The 23,029-nt window shown below is 43.8% G+C and overlaps 1 protein-coding gene across 7 annotated transcripts in view; it reads left to right on the plus strand.

Moving 5' to 3' along the window:
* Positions 1–69: 69 nt before the first annotated feature.
* LOC111179808 (uncharacterized) overlaps positions 70–23,029 on the plus strand; it is a 186,924-nt gene continuing 163,964 nt past the window's right edge. For 4 of the 7 annotated variants that reach the window (XM_089915003.1, XM_089915002.1, XM_089915005.1 and 1 more), the window contains exon 1: positions 80–665. The gene's annotated coding sequence lies outside the window, so the exon portion shown is untranslated. Of the gene's footprint in view, positions 666–23,029 lie in introns of all 7 variants that reach the window. The other 3 variants (XR_016393807.1, XM_089915006.1, XM_089915007.1) reach the window with 3 other exon arrangements.

Raw genomic sequence — 23,029 nt, forward strand, 5'->3', positions numbered from 1 at the left:
AAGGCTGTCAGGCTGAAAGGCTATACAGACCCTGGCAAAGGGCTTCAAAATTTTAAACAAGCAATTAGAGAAAATGAGAAAACTGGTCGGCTTGATGTTTGGTCCAAGGAATAGGAAATGGCTACTCAAAATTCGGAAGCACATTTTTTGGGGTCTTTTTGTTCCTCTCTGCACCTTAACTTTTTGTGCCCTAACATGCTCCTCTTTCATCTGAGGCCTGTCTCCTACTCTAGAGTGTGATCAAAGCGCCAGCACTCCAAGCTTTGACCCTAATAAGTAGCCAACGCCCTCACAGACGCTGGGCCGGATTTGGCGTTCGGGCTGAGGCGTGAGGCTCTCAAGCGCTCGCACGAATTTTACTGCGAGCTCGAAAAGGGGGCGCCGCATTCGCGGCGGGCCAACTGTCCTCCTCATCCCCAACTGTTGCCCCTTCCGGCCACCGGCTGCAGCCTTGCTCGGCTCCTAGGCTCTCGGGTCAACGGTCGCGGGCAGAGAAGCCCACGGGGACCTCGCGTAGAGCAGCCCCGCGTCCCCGGAAGCTCAGGCTCTCGGGCGCCGGGCTGCGGCGTTCTGGGAGGTCGCTCTGAGCGCTCCGCGGCCCGGCCCACCGCGTCACTCACGACCGGTCCCCGCCGGGCCGCCCCGGTCCCTGGAAGACACCGAGGGTAAGCACTGCGCATCCCGTGGACGTTCTGGAAGCCGGCGCGGGGCCGCGGGCGAGCCCCGGGAGGGAGTCGGGGTCTCCGGCGGCTCCTCCGCGCGTCCCGGGCGCAGGCCGCCGTCTGGCCCGAGCCCGCCCGGGTTTCAAATTCAGATGCGCGGCGGCTGTGCGGCTTCCCTCCGCTCCTCCCCGCCCTACAGAGCGCGGTGGACCTGGGGGCCTTTCATTGCGCGCGGACAACGCTCCTGCGTGGCACTGGGCGGAAAAGTCCTTGGGCACCGGCTGTGTACCCCCAGCCCAACCTCACTTTCTGCTCTTGTACACACTGCACTTGCCCAGCCAGGCCGCGTGCCCGTCTCAACAAGTTCACCCCCGCTCGCCAGCCAGAACCAGCTGCCTGCTTTCTCTTTGCTCAGCTCATGAATCCCCTCTAGAAAACAGACCGGAAGGGGGAGCTTTGGGCCTAGAGAAGATTTTTCTGTCCCAAAAGGCCCGCCTCCCGCGCACCTGGTTTTAATAAGAGCCTAGGGAGAAATACGGCCAGGGACCTGAAGAATCCCCAAGAAATTCTGTCTAGAGAGAGAAGGAAGGGCGCACACGGATTGTACTTGAGCAGGCGCAGTCACTGTACAAGGTTGTAAAGACCTCGTGCACTTTTCAACTTTCTTTGGCTTGGAGAGGATGTAGATGGTAGTGATGTTAGAAATGGCATATAAACAGCAGTTAAAAACACATCTATTAACATCAGAGGACAAGGAGATTGCACAGTTGTGCACAATGTATTCTTTTCTACCCAGTTTTAGTAACAGAAAAGGAATATTGAAAACAACCTTGCCCCTGCCCCATATTCCCCACCGCCTAGTCCATGTGCACACAGATGTTTACATAGTTGCATTTAGAGGTACACGGCATTCTTATTTCAAATTCTGGAACAAGGGAGGTGAATTACCTCCTAACAGAACAGAAGTCTTCTTTAGTTCTGAGCAAAAGATCTCTCAGTACGTGAACTGGAAGTTATAGATTGTATCATGCTTTCAACCTATGTTATAAAAGTTTAAAGGATAAAGGACATGAAAGGCTTTTTTAAAAGACCCTAGTGAGACATATATATTCACACACATTTTCTTTGCTCTTCAGTTAAAGCCAAGAACAAATTTTCCAATATAGCTCTTTGATCTTTGCACTCTTAAGAACTCAACTCTACCTTGTACTAGAATTTTGAGAACATTAATTTTTCAGCAAACATTTCTTAAACCCCTAATCAGCGTTAAACCAGAGAACTCATGGTTGTACTGATGTCCCCTCTGCTTGGAACGATTATCTCTTGCCTTTGCTTCCCTTGCTCGGCCTAACTCAGATCTCTGCTCCAATATCCGTTTCCCTGCCCACCGTCATGCACCAAAGATATTTTATTTCTTCAAGGCACTTACCACGATCTGAAATTATTAATTTGATTATTGCCTAGCTCCACCACAGTCATTTAGGGACCTGGCTGTTCTATTTGCTGTTAATGTCCTAGAACCATACACTGGCCAACTCCCGGGGTCTACCAGGACTTGTATTTAGTATATACTAAAAAAAAAAAAAAAAACTTTGCAGTTTAGAGTGTAGCCTTGGGAGCATTTGCTAAGTGATTGTGACCCTCAAGGAAATATATCCTTCCCCCCCACCCCCCCTTTTTCCCCTGGGTAGCTTGGGTGCAGCTGCTTTGTGACCCACTGGCCCTTCTAAGGACCCAGGCGTGGTGACCCACCAGCCCCAGGAAGTAGGCCCTGGAGGCAGCTCATGCAGTGTTTTTGGGTCCAGATCTTGGACTAGAGAGCGAGTGGGATTCTCCCCCAGAGGCCTGGGACTGCTGGCCACACAAACCCCCTGACCCTTTAGCACTTCCTAGTGCTTGGCTGCATGCATAAGGTTCCAAAGTTCATGGTGGGAGCTGCTTATGAAAGATGCGCTGTTATTGTTGGACTCCCAGCACAGGGAATAATTAGGGGAGTGACATGCGCTAAAGTCGAGGTCTTTTCTTGTGGGCTGGGTCATTCACGAAGCCACGACTGGCCTGTTGCTGGCAAAGGCTCTGGATTCCTACGTGGTTCACTTCTTGGAGGAAGCCTGGGTGAGGAAGACGCTGGGAGTGGGGGCAGAAAAGTTTGGAATCTTCCGTGGTTCCTCGGGGATTGATTGTGGTTAAGAACCACCTTGGGCAACACCGAGGTAGAGTGTCTGGGTCCGCTTGCCTTTCCTCAAGGCCACTCTGGGCTCCCGGGGCCTTACAGGCTGCCCTGCACGTCCTGGGGGCTGAGTTAGAGACCGCAGCAGGGGGAGGAACCCCGAGGTTCTGGAAAATGCCAGTTGCCAGCAAGGAAGAAGCTTTTCCTTAAGCTCTGCAGTGCCCAGCATGGTGTTTGGCACATGGTGTGTGTTTAATAAATGTTCATTCAAGTATGAAGCGTGAGAGTGCGCTTCGAACTGTGTTTCAAGCCTGGCTGTGTCGGTGGACAGGGACTCTCGAGGCATCCCCATGGCCCGCACTCCTCACTGTGAGATGCGAAGAATGTTATCCACTTCATGGGGTGCTTTTGAGGGTTAGATGGAGTAAATACTAGAAAGTAGTATACTCAGAGCTTGGCACGTACTGATAGAGTAGGTGCTAACACATTTTTAAAAAATACAATATGGGAAAGGTAGCAGTTACCTCGTGGGGGAGAAACGGGAATGGAGTCAGGAAGGGGCACACTGGGGATTTCAAAAGTAACCATCGTTTTTTCTTTCTTAAACTGGGTGGGTTTTGTGATATTGATATCCTTTATACTTTACGTCTTATAAATGTTTTAGTAACTGCTCCATATATGATAAAACATTAAGATTGCTCACTCTGATGTCTCCTATTTGTGTGACCGTGTCTTCTTCTTGCACAAGCTTATGAGGGAGGAATTATTATTATTTCCAGTTTACAGATGTGGGAACTTAGGCTAAATAACTTGCTTAAGTTATGCACAGGTAAATAAGAGATCCCGGATTTAAATCAGTCTGTGTTCTTGACTGCTCTGTATGGCTTTCTTATGTGTTGCTGATATAGCAGGTTGTATCTACGCTTTAGAAATAACGAAATTCATTACCCTACCAATGGTCCACTGACATAAAACTGCACATTATGACTTATCTGTGTGAATCAGTATATTCTCAACTGCGTGAAACCAAGACTAAATATAGAAATAAGCTTGATCCAGAAATGGCTGATTGCAAATTGCCACTTCTCACCCTCTACTTGAAATTTTATATTCATCAAAACTGCCTACTGTTCTCAGTGGTTCACTTAATAATGAGAAATGCTAAAATGCTATATATTTAAATTTAAAATAAATGCATATAAAATGGGATGCCACTTATATGTGTTTTATTTACTTTTTATCTAAAACACATAAGAAATCTCTCTATAAAATATGTATTGGGGTTCCATCTAAGATTTCAACAGAAGAAAGGTCCAGGATGCAAGAAAAAGAAAATTGACTATTGCTGGTTTAAGAATATAATTGAGGGGACTTCCCTGGTGGTCCAGTGGTTAAGATTTGGCCTTCCAATGCAAGGGGGTGTGGGTTCGATCCCTGGTCATGGAGCTAAGAAACCCCATGCCTCGCAGCCAAAAAACCAAAACATAAAACAGAAGCAATATTGTGACAAATTCAATAAAGACTTTAAAAATGGTCCACATCAAAAAAATCTTGAAAAAAAGAATATAATTGAGGTTTAAAAATTTGATAGCATGAAACAGCTAAATGTCACTCAACAGACATTTGTTAAATGTTTTTTTTTGTATAAAGCATCATGTTAGGCACTTAGGGAGAATACAGAGATGACTAGGATAGTTTGATATTCAAAGTTGTTTGTAGTCCTTCAATGTGTAACATGTTAATATACTATTGATTGTTTTGAGACGTGATGCTAATCAAAACTGATTGTATTATGAATTATGAGATTCCAACAATTGAAGTGTTTGGGAGAATGCAAAGCAAAGATCAGTGATTTCACAGCAATTCCTGTATTTGAGCTGGACTTCAAAGTTGGATAAAGACAAGGGGAAAATGAGAAGGTTCATTGAGGAGAGCAAATGCGGGGGCGGGGCGGTGGTTAGGAAATCTTGAGGGCTGTAAATAGTTCAGTTGACTAGAACGTTAGGTGGGAGATGAGGCCAGGAGGGCAGGTTGGAGTGAGAACCACGAAGAACCTCATTTGCCAGACTGAGGGGTCTGGCTTTCCTGATCCAGTTGGCAGTGGGGAGCCACTGAAGGTTCCTAAGTGTAGTTGTGACATGCTCAGCACTTCAGCCTAGAAGCATTCTTCTGATGGTGGTTGTTAAGAGGGAAGAAAACAGGATGTGGAGACCAGTGAGGAGGTTTTGGGGATAGTCAAGAGGGACAATCATAAGGACTTCAACTAGCATGATGGCAGGGGACATAGAAAGAAAAAGTTTTGACGGAAGAGGTATGGCTGGAGCTGAATTTATAGTTTGATGACTGATGGAATGTGTTGACAAAAGGAGAAATTAAAAAAGACTCTAGGGCTTCTCTGGTGGCACAGTGGTTGAGAGTCCGCCTGCCGATGCAGGGGACAGGGGTTCGTGCCCCGGTCCGTGAGGATCCCACGTGCCGCAGAGCGGCTGGGCCTGTGAGCCATGGCCGCTGAGCCTGTGCGTCCGGAGCCTGTGCTCCGCAATGGGAAAGGCCACAGGAGTGAGAGGCCCACGTACCGCAGAAAAGACTCTAAAGATTTGAGATTGGATGCCATTGACAAAACAGAGAAATCAAGAGGAGGAGCTAGGGATATTTTTAAATAATTAGTGCATGAGGATGTGAGAAAGCTGGAGTTGAAATTTCTATCCTGCAGGACTTCTCTGAGCCTTTAGAGAAAGTATCATACACCATTTCCCCAGCTGACCACAGAAAGCCCCTTTCCTCCTCCCCAAACATTTTTCAGAACGCTGTTTGGAAATGTATCAGCAGACCAGGCCTGCAAGGAAAGAGCAAGCCGAGTACTTTGGACCTTCAACAACATCAGTACCACAGTACAGCCAGGACACACCTCATAGGACACCTCACACCCAGGACGCTGTGTTCTGGGACCCAGGTCAGTTAGTATTTGCCCCTCTCTTCAGGCTGCTGTTCTAGGTACCACTTCATCATGTCTTGGGTTTATAGCAAAGGGAAAGTGCAGTATCAACTTTCAATGGAAGATGAGTGAGAATTTCACACTCTTTCCTAAAGGGTTGGGAAATTTGGGGGAGATTTTGAATTTTCTTAGGAATCCTTTCTCTTCCTCCTGAAGGGCTAGAAGACATGAAAGCCCTGTTTCTATTATTGGTGCATTGCTACTGTTCTTGTTTAGATATCATTTCCTTTAGAACAGGGTCCTTGGGTTTTGAAACCTCATGTATGTATTTAAAATCATCCAAATGGACTCATCTCTAGGTTTGCTGCAAGCTCTCCAAGTGACATTTAGGGACATGATTCCAGTTAAATCAAAGGCTCCCCTTACCACAAAGTCATCTCCATGATTTTTAAAAAACTATTTTAAACACGAATTTATTTTAACTATTTTAAAATGTATAATTCAGTGGCATTAAGTACGTTCACACTGTTGTACAAACCATCACCATTATACATCTCCAGAACGTTTTCATCTTCCCAAAGTGAAACTCCATACCCACTCATTTCCCATTCCCAACCCCCAGCCGCTGGCAACCACCATTCTATTTTCTATGAATTTGATCTCAAGGGACATCATATAAGTGGAATCATACAGTATTTGTCCTTTTGTGTTTAGCTTATTTCACTTAGCAATCCATGTTGTAGCATGGGTCAGAATTTCCTTCCTTTTTAGACGGAATAGTACTCCATCGTATGTATATGCCACATTTGTTGATATCTGTAGACATTTGGGCTGCTTCCACCTACCTGTGATCTTGATTAAGTTTTTTAAGTGGTCCCTGCATGGAGCTTCCTTCCGCACAAGTTGGTGATGACTTTTGGGTTTGTTTTAATTATATTTGAGTTGATAATAGAAAATCACAAATCATCTCATTAAATCAAGATGTGAAATTGGTTTCATTAAACTTTAGAGAAAAAAATGCTTCTTAATCCCTGTTTCAAGTGGATTTGGATAGCAGTTCTGGACTTGATTGGAGGGCTTGGTCCCAGGAGCTAACGGGTGATTCCTGGCAGGAGAAAATCCCTCTTGATTTGGGAAGGGACCAGGGCTAGCTCACTGATAGCAGTTCAGTGTTAGGGCCTGCTGTGCTTTCCTGCCTCTTGGCGTGGCCTCAAAACAGTTGGGTGGAAAGGTGGAAAAGTCAGTAGGATGTTTGGAGATCCAGGCTCAGACACCATGGAGAAGAATTTGGGAGTTTCTCGGGGACATGCTGCTTTGGAGGCTGCTGTTGGTACTTAGTTCTGAGTTGGAGAGAACGGATTAGAAGAGGACTTTGGTGGAATGGGGGGGGACGTGGAAACTATGAGTACAGAGGTCAGCTTAGCTTCCCACACTATCCTTTTCTCCTTCCCAGAAGGCTTTTGTTTGGAGAAAACAAAATAATTTTGACCGAGCTATTAGGTTGGAATAATTTCAAGGAAATTTAATGAGGTTTCTTCCCCCTTTGCCAGCCTCACAGAGAACAACGAGCTTTATGATGTGAATCTATCGATTCTCAAATTATGCCCTGCGGTGCCTGGGGGTGCTGCAGTAAACTCACAGGGTGCTGTGAGATAGTTTAAGTTTTTAAGGAAAACAGAGCTGTACTCAGCACCTGTGGGATGTTCAAGAACCACTAGCTCGAAGTGTTCGTAGTTTCACCATTAGATCATGCTACAGTCCTTTAATGATGTCACATCTTAGCGGAGTTGGGTTTTTGGTGGCTGCTGTGATAGAATCGAGTATGGGGGTGGAATCAGTGTGGAGTAGGAAATGAGGAGAGCAGTGTCCCATCTGATTCCAAAGTTTAGGAAGTTGTACAGTGCCCAATAGGTGTACACAGTACATGAATAAGTAATTGTGATCATTTAAGAATGAAATTAAAATTCTTTTTCACTTTATCTGTATTATTCTTTGAAATGGCTACTAAATTACTAGGACATAAATAGTAAGTTGTTTGGACTTAACTACTTAACAAGTGGAACTGGTAGGTATTTCTTTCATCCCAGGGGTGCCATAAAAAATTACTGAGACACCACCGGCACCGTGTACCAAGAGATTTTGAAAATCTTTGCTTCAGTCTATCAGAAAATTCTCAAAGTTGTGTATTTACTTTTAAATACATCAAATATGGGACTGGAGATGAGATGACAAGAGAAATAAACACTCTGCTTTGAGATTTTTCTGAATTAAATAGCTTTATTTTTCTATTATAAAATTATTATGTATTGATTATTTTAAAAATCCAGAAAGATACAAAATAAAACCCTCCATGTTACCACCCTCTTTTTCCCTCTCCCCCACTAGAGATAACAGCTGCTAACATTTTGGTGGGTATTCTTCCAGACTTTGATTTTTCCTGTGTATGTTTAAGAATAGATATTTATAAAAATTGGACCATATAAATTCTATTTTGCTTATTCCTTTTAAAGATTCACTATATTGCAGCTATCTTTCCATGTTAACATGAGTAGAGTTGTAATCACACATAATGTGTATATATTTACTTTAAACAGATTTACAAATATACTTTGAAGGGAGAAAAGCCTTTCAATTCTAAAGGCCTTATGACTGACTGGTGGATGATTCCACTATTAGAGTAGCTCAACCATGCCCCCTTGTGGCCTAGGGCAATAGTTAACATTTTTCTTCAAATTTGTGTGTAAGGCCTCGTAGTCTGACATGGAGGCTACAAAAGTGAATGAAATAAGATCTTTTTAAGGAGCTTACAGTTTGTAAGAGGAGATGAAATATAGAGTTAAATAACTATGAAAGGGAATAACATGTAATTAGACATATCTGAAGAGAGCTACCCATACGAGGAAGGGGTTAGTTCATCTTTGAAGATTAAAGACTTCATGGCAGCAACAACAATGATAACAGTTAAGGTGTATTGAGTGCTTATGAACCAGGATCTGCTCTTTGCACTTTTTTATCGAAAAGATAGAATTTCCCTCCTCTAGGCCTTTAAACATGGGTAGAATCTTGTCTTAGAGGGGTGAAGAGGAGATGGAATGAGGGCAGGGGACAGGTGGGGAACTGCAAGAGCAGACGCTGGGAGTTTGTACAGAGAGGAGTGGTGGGCCTTGCACTGGACCTTGCACTCACCTTGGAGTGATGTGGGAAATGACATTAGAAAGAGGCAAGTGCCTTGAATCCCAGCCTAAAGGATGTAATCTTAATTCTGTTGTCAGGCAACGGGAGGCAATGATTCAAGGTTTTTGATCAGGGGAGTAATTTTATCAGAGCTGGACTTGGGAAGATTAACTTTTCAGCAGTGTGAAAAATGAGAGACTCAGGGCAGAGGGGCCAGTTAAGAGGCTACTGCAATGGTCCAGGCAAGATATAATGCCCCTCAAGAGGTGCAGCAGAAAATGGAGAGGAGGGAATGAACCTGAGCTTGGTTAGAAAGCCAGCAATGACAGGATCTCTTTCTTGAGTTTTATGTTTTGATTGTTAATGTAAAACACTACAGTAACATTGCGTGAACTTTGAACGGAGGTCTTCATACCCAGTGGGTTTATTCTACACTAACTAAATAGAATGATTTGCCAGTGTTGACATGCTGATTTCCTCCCTCTCCTCCAAGAAACTAGTTCTCTTAAGGACACCAGCTTGACCACATTAGCTGACCACATGGACTGGTCATTTTGGCAGGGCCCGGGTCCTCTGGTAGGGCTCATGATTCCTAGCCAGTCTCTAAATTTGCGATGGTGGCATAGTGTTTGGAGAATGGTGTCACAGGATGTCTCTTTTTCCAATGAATATAAAACCAGAGGGAATGTGCTGATCCTAAGCACATGGGATTTGGATTAGACCCGAGGAGCTGATTCTAGGGATGGGAGCTTCCTGGAATTGCACGATCAAGGCCACTATTTTGTGGCCACTTAAAAAGATGAGACGATTAATTGAGATGGTTGGAATTTAGTGTGTCTTCCGAAATAATTCATTTTACTTACATTTATGAACACTTAGAAAAGAAATCCTACCTTTAATATTACAAGCAGAGAATCACTAGAGCAGTGGTTCTCAGAGCGACGTCACCAACTTCTTGGCAAGCCATCAGGATCTTCTTGATGGGCTCAAGCCTATCCCATAAATGTAAAGGGTGTTATTTTATAATAAAGAGTAAGACACATCAGCTCACATTTATCTCTTATGAAGCTAATAATAAGTGGATCAGACATCTTCCTCCCGGGTCTTCCTTATCACTGGCTTTCCTGTGCCCGTGTAGGCATGTCCCTATGGGGTATGAGGGTCCCTGATGTGGAGAGAAGTGATTATTTTGACAGCTCTTTGTGCATTTCCCCAGGAACCAGTGAACGTTTCTGCACTTCATGGGCCCTCTTACATATTGTTTCTTGAGCAGCTATCTTGAGTTATATCACATTTTAAAGATAAGTAAGTTGAATAGGGAAACTAAGTCAGGGGTTTCTAGGGCATCCAGGACTTAGAATTTTGAAAGATTCACATGGCTTTTTTATCTGAATGTTAGAGAATATGCTTCTGTTCATGGGCAAAGAGGTGTGACTGAATATAATATATAACATAATATAATGCAGTTCTTGAGTTTGTGGGTCCCTAATTATCATGCTTGAGCTATTTCAAACTTTGCTGGAGTCATAATTCAAAACTGATCTGTCATTGGTATACAGCAGTATCATATTCGAAACCCTATCAGATTATAGTTATGTACTTTATCACTTTTTTTTTTTTTTTTTTTTTTTGCGGTACGTAGGCCTCTCACCGTTGTAGCCTCTCCCGTTGCGGAGCATAGGCTCTGGATGCGCAGGCTCAGCGGCCATGGCTCACGGGCCTAGCCGCTCCGCGGCATGTGGGATCTTCCCGGACCGGGGCACGAACCTGTGTCCCCTGCATCGGCAGGCAGACTCTCAACCACTGCGCCACCAGGGAAGCCCTTTTATCACTCTTTAACCATTTAAATTACATTCCTGTTAATAGGATCTGTGTTTTAACGTCAGAGGGCGAATTGGTGGATTGCACGGTTCATGTCTAGTTGAGTTTTTATGGCTAATTGGCCACATATATACTAAGCTAACCCCTCTATTTAGAAGTGAAGGATTTTACTAAAAATGAGCATATTTTTATTACAGGCAGCTTAGTTTCATCTGCTTAAGTAGTTTTTTAAAAGATGAACCATTTTTCAGTACAACTGTATCTCAATGTGTTAACTGTATTTTTCAAATGCAGATTTTTTTCACTAGCTTAATGGGAATTCACAGAAATCATAGCCTTTTAATTAAAGCCAGTATGTTTCAGTGCCAGACATTCTGAAGGATTCCAGTGAACCAAAAAAGAACACAATTTCTGCACTGGAAGTGTGCATATGGGACCCTTCAGAAGCCTGACAGAAATGCCTGATGGAAGGATTTGAAACAGGAAAAAGATTAATAAAAAGAACGTCAGAGTAGGTTTCAGAACAGTTTAAATAATGTGTGTAGCAAAATAATTTTCTACACCAAAGGGTGGTTTGATTGAAAAACTGTGACTCTTGCCTCGTCTTAATATTATAAAGGCTAAATCGAACTTCAGTCCATTTGAACTAAAAAAGCTATATTTTTCAAACCTAAAGCTGGTACAAATGACTGTATTTTCAGAACTAGTTCAGGTGGTCTGACAAGCAAAATTTGGAAGATTGGAAGATAAGGGAACAGAACATTTGAAATTGAAAAGATCCTTGGAAGTCTGGAGTATACAGTCATTGTAATGGCAGCTGTAAGGAAATCACAGGATACATTTGGTTACAGTTTGATCAAACAGAAAGAGCCTGTGACCAGAAGTCAGATGACTTAAATTTTAATCCCCACCATTATGCACTTAACTATCTGTGGGACTACACAAGTCATTTAACCTTCCCATGTGTCTGTTTTTTTGGTTGTAAAATAATGGTTATCTCTACCGTAACCACCTTATGGTTGTGAGGATCCTAATGAACTATTGTGTATAAAACCTTCTTGGAAAGTAATGCTGAAGTGTTATACAAATGGAATTATTTCTGTGGTTTTGAATAACCATGGCCAGACAGAGAACATGCTTTATTTGTCCTTGCCTCGCTCAAGTGCCTGGTGTTAAGGAAAGACTCCATAGACAGTGCTGAATGCATGGAAGCATGAATGAATGGTTCCTTTCGCTCTAGTTTTATTTTTCTCTGTCAGAGACTCGGGTCAAAAAAATAGAACTAAATGTGTGATTTGGAATTCTTTAGAGTTTTACATAGGTGCACGTGCTGGTACCCATCCAAGTCTGAGACACAGGTATAAACACAAACATAGTCTGGTAGACGTCCTAGTATTACATGTGTACAGGATGTTTGGTGGGATTTTTTTTTTTTTCCTGCAGTACTGGATTTGGCAACTAGAGCCCTGGTAGAAAATGCAACATTTTAAAGAAAGCCAGTGACAGTTGTGGCCCCTCCCTTTCCCTTCTCCATCCCCTGCCTCCCCTTCACCCCCTACTTTGGGGCAGCCTAGTTGGTCCTCTCCCTCCACTCATTGACCCAGTCTCCTCTCCCATCCTGAAGGCCTTTTATGGAGGTTATGGAGGAAGGGAGAGAGGAAGAGAGTCTTTTTGGCCACAGCCTTTTGGAAGAGCAGTGTTGATGATTTTCTCCTCTTTCAGCGAGGGAGAGATAGAGGCTAGGGGGTAATTCCTTCAACAAATTAAATGGTGGAAATTCCTTCTTGCTTGCAAGAAGGGAAAATTGGCTTTAGGTTTCCCTACTGCTTGGGCTTGCAGATCTGTCCCCTGGCCTGCTGGAGCAGAGGAGAGGGCTGGAGCGGGATGGCAGGAGGCTGAGGGGGCGAGGAGTTTATCTTGGTGTCAGGCGTGCACTGTGATGAGGGCTGTAGCGTTTGACTCTCTTGCTGGTTTTCCCACCTGTGAGGGTGGCCCACTCGGTAAGGGAGCATTCTGAAGAATCACACGTCCAGCCCCAGCCTGCCCTGCAGGAGAGGGAGGTGATGAGATTTCAATCGAGTTAGTTTGAGATTTCAAACAGAACTAACTAGCACTCAGTGACAGGAACCCAGAGGTAATGGAACTTGCTTGAGATCCACCACTCCAAATGGGAAGGGAGATTTGACAGCAGTGATTAAAAGACAGAAAACAAAGCAAAACCCAAACTGTTTCATGTTTGTCTGGCACTGAGCAGAGACTCTTCCATAAAGTTATTACCCTAATTAGAAACTGTCCTCATGTGGTTTGACTCCAGTTACTTAATCACAGAATCCAGAGTCTGAGCAGAAAAGACCTTAAACATAATTCCTCCGAGGCCAGTTGGTTTCAAATGATGTTCCAGGAAGTCCTGAGTGGTGGTGGCAGCCCACAGAGGTTGCTCAGGACCCCCTGGGGGAGGGGGGAGGATGGGTCTAGGTGGGGGGTGGGTATGGAGGAGGGTAAAGATGCCGAGAAGGTAGGTCTTCTGGTCTCTCTCCTCACCTGTAGCTAGAAAACTTTTGCTTTTATCTGCTTTATACATCAGTTTTCATTGTAAGATAACTTTTGTCCAAAGAATTCCCCGGTTAGAAGAAAAAAGCCTTCCTTCAAATCCATCCCCCTCATTTCTGAGCTCAAGAAACTGAAGCTCAGACTGGGGAAGTGACAAGCTACAGGCCACAGAGCCTTGAGTGGCAAAGTCAAGACACAGGTCAGATAGTTTGACACCCTGTCCCAAACTGAAGGGTAGAGTTAGCCCCGTGAATTCAAGGTGCCTTTATTAAGCAGCTATTAGATAGAGTCATGCGGTATGGTTTTCTTCGTCTTCTTCCTAAAAGGTTAATGCAGTTATTGCATCCATTTGGTGCCTTTACTGCCGGAAAAATAACAGCCAGCAGGAGCTTCCTTGGGTTCCGTCGGTAAGAGATCTCTGCAAGTCAAACACTATTAACTTTAATGAAGCGGCTTTGATGGTGGGGAAGAGACAGCGGACACCACATTTCCCTAACAATAAACCACTCTGACAGATAAAAACAAACAGGCTCAAGATAACGTATAGCGTTTTGAGAACAGGGCCAATAACGAAGGCAGACGGATGTGAGTTGGGGTTTCCTCTAAAGCTGCGTCCCTCCATCTGTTGTGGAAACTTCTAAAAGGCAGGGCAGGACGATCTAATCTGGCTTTTACAGAAACCACTGCCTGGGTTATTATAAGAATAGCTCTGGGAGGAAATTTTAAATAAACCTAGCATCACCCTGGGCTCTTTCTGAAGACCCTCTTTGCTCTGATTTAGGCATTGAATCCGAGTGCTGATGGTTTGTTTATCCAGTTCTAGCAACCTGGGTCATATACTCCTCCACCTTCCCTGCCATGGGGTGACCCAGCCTGCTGCTGTCCTCTCCCTGGGGCGTGCGCTCAGCCTCCAGAACCGAGCCTGTGACTGGCCAGCATTACACATGGAGCTGCCGCGGCTTACTCCCTCTTAGCAGAGCCCCCTGGAGAACTGGGCCTAAAACAAAAGCAATTAACAACGACAACACCTAAAACAGTCACGGTTAGACTAGGTTTGGTGCTAAAGCCTGTTGGAAGCAGCAAAGAGGAAACTGGTGTGTAATTTTGAGCTCTGACATGATTTGGTCGTTAGACATTAAATCTAGATTTCATTTAAACTATGGTGACAGATATTAGTTTTTAAAAAATGTTTATTTCAGTTCCCTCACCAGGCTGTGTCACTTAACAAAACACCCTATATGACGTCCTTTCATGAGGGGCTGCTTTTATGTGTACAGTGGAGGAGGGTTCATTATAATTATACTTTTGAATTTTTAAGTCATTTTCTACATGTATTTCATGTATTTTCTAACTGGATCTTTACAACTTCTCTACTGAAGTAGATTTTCGATAGTTTCACTGATTTGCCCAGGTTCATCCAGGTAGCATCAGACCCAGCACTGGATGGAGTTCAAGTTTTATTCCAGTCTGACGGAAAGCTCTTAGGTTTCTGCGTGTGCGTGTGTGTGCGTCTTGGGGGTGGGGGATGGGGGATAGTGGCTAGAAAGAAGAGCCTGCCTGAATTACTTATTGAACTCCACAGAACCCTAGTGTAGCCTTACATACGAGGCTATTTTCTCTGAAGCGTCTTTCCTCTACTGAGACAATTAACAAGTTGCCCAAGTACCTGCTTTTATAATGGTAATAACTATTACATAGCAAGTGCCCATTGTACTAGGCACTTATGCAAACACATAATCATATCTTTACCTTTCACACCAGTTCTAGAGGTGCTCTTAGTACTCTGATGCTCTACATGAGGAAACTAAGGCTGAGAGACCTTAAGTAACTTGCCCAAGGTCATGAAGCTTCTGAACCCGTGCTTGTCCCACTGCACCACATCATGTTTGGGTTTGGGTGTGAATGCGTGGTCAAAGCTGAACAACAGGAGAAAAAGAGGCCCTAAATTGACCAAACTACACATTAATAATAATAAAAACAATAATAACAGTAGTTACCATATGTGCTAGCCCTTATGCTAATATTTCACCCACATTATCTCATTCGCTTTGACAGTGCACCCTACAGGTAGAGACTCCCATCGCCCATCAATGCCCTCTACCCCTTCATCCCTTGGTACTTAGCTTTAGATATTAAAATCCCTCTCCTGTTCTGTGATTTGACCATGAAAAAAATTGTATGTTAAATGCATATAGTTTGCCTTGGACATGCCGCCTCCCCCTGCAAGCTAGAGATGACTTAAAGCTGGGAGAGAATCCCACTGGAGATTCAGAATAATCTTAACAGGCTGAAACATGCACTGAAACCTGCAAGAATAAAAATATGCAATTCTATATTAAGGGCAAATGTTCAATTGGAGGCGATGGAGGTCTGCTTTAGGGGTAGCCCATGTGAAAAAGATAGGGGGCTCTTAAGTGTCCACAAGCTTGAGATGAACCAGCTATGTACGGGGCATGGCTACTGAAGCCACAGATGCAATCCTAGAAATAGTTTTGAACCATGGATTGTCCTGGGACCCCTAAGGAAACTAAGAGGGAATTATGTATTATTTTACAGATGAAGAAACCAGACATCTATTTATGAGATCACAAGGTGAATTTGGAGTCATTTCCAGGTGATGCGCAGAAATAGACTTGCTTAGATTAAGGTCACCCTCCTTCACCACACAGTTTCTGGTGGAAAAGCAGACCCTCCCGTGAGGTGGTGGGCAGACGGAGGTCTGCGAATAGAGGCTGACCAAAAAGTAACCGGCACTCGGGGCTTTGCACGGATTACCTCATTACCACATTCCGGCCTCTTGGTGATCCCATGACATAGTTAATCTTAGTCTTACTTTTTAACAGGTTAGGAAACTGAGGCTTAGAGCAGTTTGGCAGAGGCTGCCTGATGAAAATTTTAATTATACCTGGTGTGGGACTCTAACTCAAAGTTTGAAAGAAAGAGAAAATTCCCATTGCCCCTTCCCACACTCTTAGCTGAGATCAGATTTCTCTCTGATAGACACGCTAGGGGGACATGGGTTAATGAGGACCCTTACTGCAGGGGTGGGTGATGATGGCTGGGAATTAGTTCTAACCCCTGTGTTCAGGTCCCCGAGCAGTGAAGGGATTCGGGGCCCCAGGAACATACTTCTTTGTCTTCCAACATGAGAATGCCTCTTAGAGGCCAGAGTGACCTCTGGGTTTTGTGGGGTTTTGTAGGAGCCATCCGTGGCAGCCTAGGAGTGATTCAGAGCTCAGATTTCTCCCAGGCACTGTTTTCTCTGTATCACAGCAGCCCTCAGGATACTGTCTTCAACTTTGGCCACTCCAGGCTAACAGCACAACAGAGGCCAGTGAGAGTTTTCAATGAGGGCTGAAAGTAAGAGCTGCGTTAGGCCCGGAGTGTATTTTCCTCATATCCTGGCTTTTCTCACCCAATATTTTTATATGCAGATGAAATGACAGTAAAATGAACATCAGGGCCTTGCTCAAGGGGGGAAGGACCGCAGTGAAAAGTAGTCTCAGGCACGTGAGTGGAGTGCTCGGTGGGGGAAGCCCCTGCCCACCCGCCTTTGTTTTCCAGGCAGTGAAGGATGCTGGTGCGCACTGGATGTCTGAGCCTTGGCTGTGTCTTGACCCCTTCGGCATGGAGTGCCCCCTTCTGGGCGGCCCTGCATTAGGCAGTAACTGAGCCCCTCACAGCCACAGCCCTGGTTTCCTTTTACCAGGAGGGATACAGGGCCTTTCAAGGGTCTTGCCCTGTTTTGTTTTGTTTGATTGGGACTGTTTTTTGTTTTTTTTTTTTTTTTTGCGGTACGCGGGCCTCTCACTCTTCTGGCCTCTCCCGTTCCGGAGCGCAGGCTCCGGACGCGCAGGCTCAGCGGCCATGGCTCACGGGCCCAGCTGCTCCGCGGCATGTGGGATCTTCCCAGACTGGGGCAAGAACCCGTGTCAGGATTGCGGTCTCAGCCATTCTTTTTTTTTAAAATTTATTTATTTATTTTTATTGGAGTATAATTGCTTTACAATGGTGTGTTAGTTTCTGCTTTATAACAAAGTGAATCAGTTATACATATGTTCCCATATCTCTTCCCTCTTGCGTCTCCCTCCCTCCCTCCCACCCTCCTTATCCCACCCCTCCAGGCGGTCACAAAGCACCGAGCTGATCTCCCTGTGCTATGCGGCTGCTTCCCACTAGCTATCTATTTTACCTTTGGTAGTGTATATATGTCCATGCCTCTCTCTCGCTTTGTCACAGCTTACCCTTCCCCCTCCCCATATCCTCAAGTCCATTCTCTAATAGGTCTGTGTCTTTATTCCTGTCTTACCCCTAGGTTCTTCATGACATTTTTATTTTCTTAGATTCCATATGTATGTGTTAGCATACGGTATTTGTCTTTCTCTTTCTGACTTACTTCACTCTGTATGACAGACTCTAGGTCTATCCACCTCATTACGAATAGCTCAATTTCGTTTCTTTTTACGGCTGAGTGATATTCCATTGTATATATGTGCCACATCTTCTTTATCCATTCATCCGATGATGGACACTTAGGTTGTTTCCATCTCCGGGCTATTGTAAATAGAGCTGCAATCAGCCATTCTTGTGATTACCCCTGGTAGCAGCCAGGAAGCTGGGCTGGTTGAGCAATTGTTAATTTCAGAACATCACAAAGCTCTGCCCTCTAGTGGGTCTTTGGGAAACATTCATATTCTCTGGGGAAAAAGAAAGGAAGCAAGACAACATTTAATGCTAACATGCTGATGGTATTTTAAATAGAATGGCCAGAGAGCGGAGTGCCTGGAACTTCACTGTGTTGAACACCTCTTTCTGCTTCAGTCACTCTTTCCTGGCCCTTGACAAGTTTGGGAACTGTCCAAACCAATTTAGACTATTTTAATAAAAAATGAAATGACACAGCCCTAAAAGCAAAACTCAGTTTTGGTTTCCTTGTCCTTGCTCAGGAGGGTGCCTCTACAGCCTGTTAACTTGTAACTGTGGTTCGTTTACATTACTGACTGATAACACAGTTGATTCTTGGATTGCATCAACCTCCTCTCTGTTTTCTTTACGAAATATCCCTTTGGCATTTCTCACCCTATAACAAGTTTTCTGTTTTCTTGTGTGTAGAGAAGAAAATCCCTTTAGTAACATGTGTACCTTAATATTTAATTTTTTCCATTTTTTTTCAAAGTGAGGACAGATCTTAATTTATATGGCAAGCTGAACTGTGTGCTCCCTTCCTAAAGTTTTTAACTTTACCCTTAAGTTGACTCTTGCCTACTCAGTGACCCCACACCCTAATTTTTCCGTTTACTTCCTGTACTGCATTTGAAGTGCCTATAAATCACATCGTAGGTCAACCCTTTCCTTAACATGAATAATATTTGTATTCTCGCTGTGCAACACGATTTTACAACAATGCCAATTTATTTTTTGGCAGTCTAGACTTTCATTCTTTTCTTTTTCAAAGCCCTATTAAATTTCAAGCCTCTCTTTTAGCACTTGCAGCGATTACTGCTTTAATGCACTAACTTTTCTCTGCGCAAGGTGTATCTGGAAAATGTCACATGTGAGGATCTAGGTGGGCTGACCCAGTTTGATGTGGGTTCAAAGCAAAATTGGGCCCAATCAGGCTGTGATGCGGAGGCAGAACCAGAAGAAGGGATTGGTGAGCCCAAGCGTGTTGAGTGGATTCTCACCTGATACTTGGGTTGCTGCTTACAGGCTTACTGCCCCTCCCCCCCTTCCATGTAGGACCCTCCTTTAATTAAAATAACATACTTTAATGATCTTGTAATCATTGGTTTGTTTCCAGAAGTTATCAGATTGCATGTGGAAAAGTCAGTGGAGCAGAAACAAGATCCACTGACCTCATCTCCCCAGTCACGGAGGAGGGAAATTCAGCATTTGGTATAGGGAGGATAAAAGCAGATAGAATTTTTATTTCAATCATATCTTCTAAGAGCTTAGTTTTTTATGATAAACTCTGGCCAGTTCCTTTCTTGCTATTCCTCCCCCTTGTGAAAAAATCATTCAGTTGTACCCGTTTTCGCTTGTGTCCTTAGTAGCTGTGTGTGTGTTGAATGTTCTCTGTTGGAGGACTTAGAATTCTAATTATTTGTGCCCTTACACGGTGTGAAATCACTGTGCGCCTGCTCAGGCAGTGAGCAGTATTTACAAGTCTGTGGGAACTCAGGACTTCAGAGTATTGTACCTCTCATAAAGTCATGAATGTGGCCCAGTGTTTTAAAAATTGAAGTGTAGTGTATTTACATTATTGTGTTACGATTGTGGCCCAATTTGCCTTTCAGAGAGGTGCAGCAGAGTGTTAAGAGGAAGGGCCCTTCAGCCAGATGAACTTTCTCTGTGACCCTGGGCATGTCACTTATCCTTTCTAAGCCTTATTGTTTTAATCTGTAAAATGGGAATCAGGACAACATTGGGTGAGGATTAAACGAGGTGCATATAAAGCTCCTAGTACATAGTGCTCAATAAATATTAGTTATTATATTTGAAGATGGAAGATCCATTATAGGATCAGCTTGTGTGGGATGAACCTGGACTGGGGGGATCAGAAAGGCCCAAATCTGGACTCCTAACTCATCCATGTTAGCTCAGTGACTCTGGACACCTCTTATAGCCACCTGAACCTTTGTGTTCTCATCCATAAGTTAATGACCACATCCCTCAACCCCAGGGGCGTTGTGAGGCTTCTGTGAGATACAGGATGTACCAGGCTTGGCACAAAGAATTTAACAAATGTTAGCTGATCTCCAAATCCCCAAGTCTCCTAAGGTCATATGTACTGTCTCCAATAGGCATTTCAACTTCATTTTACTTGATATAAGTCAGAGATAAAGAAAAGGCAACCCCTTAGAATGACGCCCCCCTCTAAGTTAAAAACAACTATTTAACACTTCCTTTCTGACATCTTCAAAAACCCAGGAGCCTTTGGCTCCACAGTTTAAAATACTAACTTAACTGAAACAAATATTGCTGTTCTGTTAAAATTCAGTGAATGCATATCTTGGTACAAAATGATGGATTGAAAATTCTAATCATTCTGCTGTAGAACGAAACTCCCTGACTGGGAAGTGGTACACAAGTAATTTGGGCACCAAGCGCCTTGGGCATTAACAGTCTGGCTGGAAAGATGCCATCACCGCATACCTCCGGCATGCCTTAGTCTCCTGGCTCGTACCTACTAGCACAGCTCTGGGCAGAATTTTTGCTTGAGTGCCCAAAAGGACTTTTTTTCTTTTTTAAATAGAGAATTCAGCCGATAATCAGTGCTTTCTGGGGGTTGAAGCAGTGAGAGAAGGGGTTCAATGACACGGGAACTATATGAAAGCTTCTTTCTGCTCTGCTGAGACGTCTGCTCTGCGGGCAGGTCTGTGAGAAACGGACCTGCCAGAACACCCTCTCTTGGTGTGAGTGGTCTGTTTTCTGCTTACATACACAGACTTGATTTATAATCCCAGTCCGGACAGCATCTGAGTCTAATTACCTGGGTATATGAAAGTTCAGGAGATCTCAACTAAGTTAGCAATTCAGGGATGCGCTTTACCAGAAGCAGATGGAAAAAATAAAACACTTTAGTTTATGACTATTTTTCTATTTGGGGGAAGGAGAAAGAACAAAAAGAGTTGCCAAATTGATCCTTGTCAAGCACTAATTAAATATTATTCATGATTAATTCTGATGTTGATGTATTCAGCGTTTTAGCGGTGTCATAAATATCTGAAAGAATGAAATAACTCACTTTGTGTAGCTATAATAAATCATGCATACCACAGTCCCCACGTGGCCTCCTGAGCCGTCCCCTTATTATTATTTTTTTAAATACATACACTTGTAGCGACTTTTATGGTGTGTTATTAGAGATGTGAGAAAATAATTTCCTAATTATGCCTTGCTGCCATTTCATTTAATTAAAAACAAATATTTTTTAAATTACAAAGAATGAATCTTTTCTGTTATTTAGAGATAGATACTGAAATATTTACAGATGAAATGATATGAAACCTGGGATCTGCTTTAAAAGAAGATCCAGGTTGTCTGGAAGAGGGGTGAGTGTTTGGGGAAATAAATGAAACAGGAGTAGCCGTGAATTGATAATTCTTGAAGCCCAGTGATGGGTCCATGGAAGTTCATTATAATATCCTCTATTTTTGTATATTTTGTAATATTCTATAATAAAAAATCTAAATTATATTTCCTTGGGAAGGGGCTCAAGTTTATTCTCCAAGAATGATGGTATAGTCAGTTTTCATTGTAAGCATGTGTTCTTTAAGTTACAAACCATGGCTCAGTAAATTTTGTAAATCCAGTTTGGGGTTGATAGACTAATAATGATGATGGTGATGAAAATACCAATAATAGCTTCTACTTAACTGAACATTAGCACTGTGCCAGGCACCGTGCTACTTGCTTTACACATTTATTTAATCCTTAAGACTACTGTGCAGGTTAAATATTTTTATCCTTACTTTGTAGATGAATAAACTGAGACTTAAGGAGATTCCACTACTTGTCAAAGGCTACGTACTCTACGACAGAAATGAGGTATCCAAGGTTCCAAAGCTAATTCTTACTCTGTTTCTCTTTTTTAATTTATAAAGAGACTACACTTAGTGAGGCAGTTCGGCTGGAACCATGAATTCAGGTAATTTGAGCAGGAAGGGACCTTAGAGGTGACAAACAGGTGACACACCTACTCCCTGCTCCCATGCCCATGGTGGTAGCCATTGCTAATGGATTGGGGAACGGAATCCCACTCCAACATTGTGCCCCGGACAGCTCAATGGGCTCGGGGTTGGCATTCAGATAGAAGCCTCTTCATCCTCTCATTCTCTCACCGTCTCACCAGTTGAGAAAACTGAGGCCCAGGGAGAGGCAGGACTCACTCAAGATCTCACAGCTAATAGGGGGCAAGGTCCTTGTCTCCTGATGTAGGTCCAGGGTGCCTCCTACCACAATAGCTGAGGCTCCTTCCAGGTCCAACTTCCGGTGATGCTACATGTACGTGTTCATACCTGCAGGTGCTTAGAACAGTGCCAGGTACAGGCTAAGTACTGGATCAATATTAGCTATTATTATTATTATTACTATAAGGAGGGAGAATGTAAAATATACCAACTCTAAGATGTAAGGGCTATGAATAAAACCAGATCAGGGTGCAAAAGCATCTGCCGGTTTCCTAAAATGGTAACAGAGCCCAGGGCTGAAGCTGGCCCCACAGCTGCAGCCTCAGGCTCCAGGGCCCCCGGCAACACAGGCTCCTCGGCCTTCGGTCCCCGGACATCGCTCCTCAGGAATGTGCATGAAAGGCCCCTCTCTGAGGGCTCTGTCCAGTCTAGATTGATGATGTAAAGCAGCCGACCTTTTAGCATCGCCTTTGTATGGCGTCAGCGGCGCCCCGCCAGCCTAACTGGCTCAGGCTTGGCTGACTCATCAACCACTGAGTCCCTTGCCCTGACCTGGCATCCAGGTTTGGGCTTCTCTCATAATCTCAGGCCTCCCTCTTCTCTGAAGACTTCGGAATCCTTGGACAACTCTAACACTGCCATCCACACACAGCAGAATTTCGTACATGCGGAAAATGTTCTTCCCACAGCCTTTATTCTTCAGTGGCTTTGTGGGTTGGTTCTGCCTTCCCCAGGAGATCCAGGGTTGATGCAGGTATTGTGAATGGAGTTCGTTGTTTTTGTTTTTAAATCTGTGAATTAAACG

Source organism: Delphinapterus leucas, chromosome 7 (assembly GCF_059928025.1).
Source record: "Delphinapterus leucas isolate spDelLeu-1000000601 "Yukka" chromosome 7, BTC_Dleu_Yukka2, whole genome shotgun sequence".
Taxonomy (NCBI): domain Eukaryota; kingdom Metazoa; phylum Chordata; class Mammalia; order Artiodactyla; family Monodontidae; genus Delphinapterus; species Delphinapterus leucas.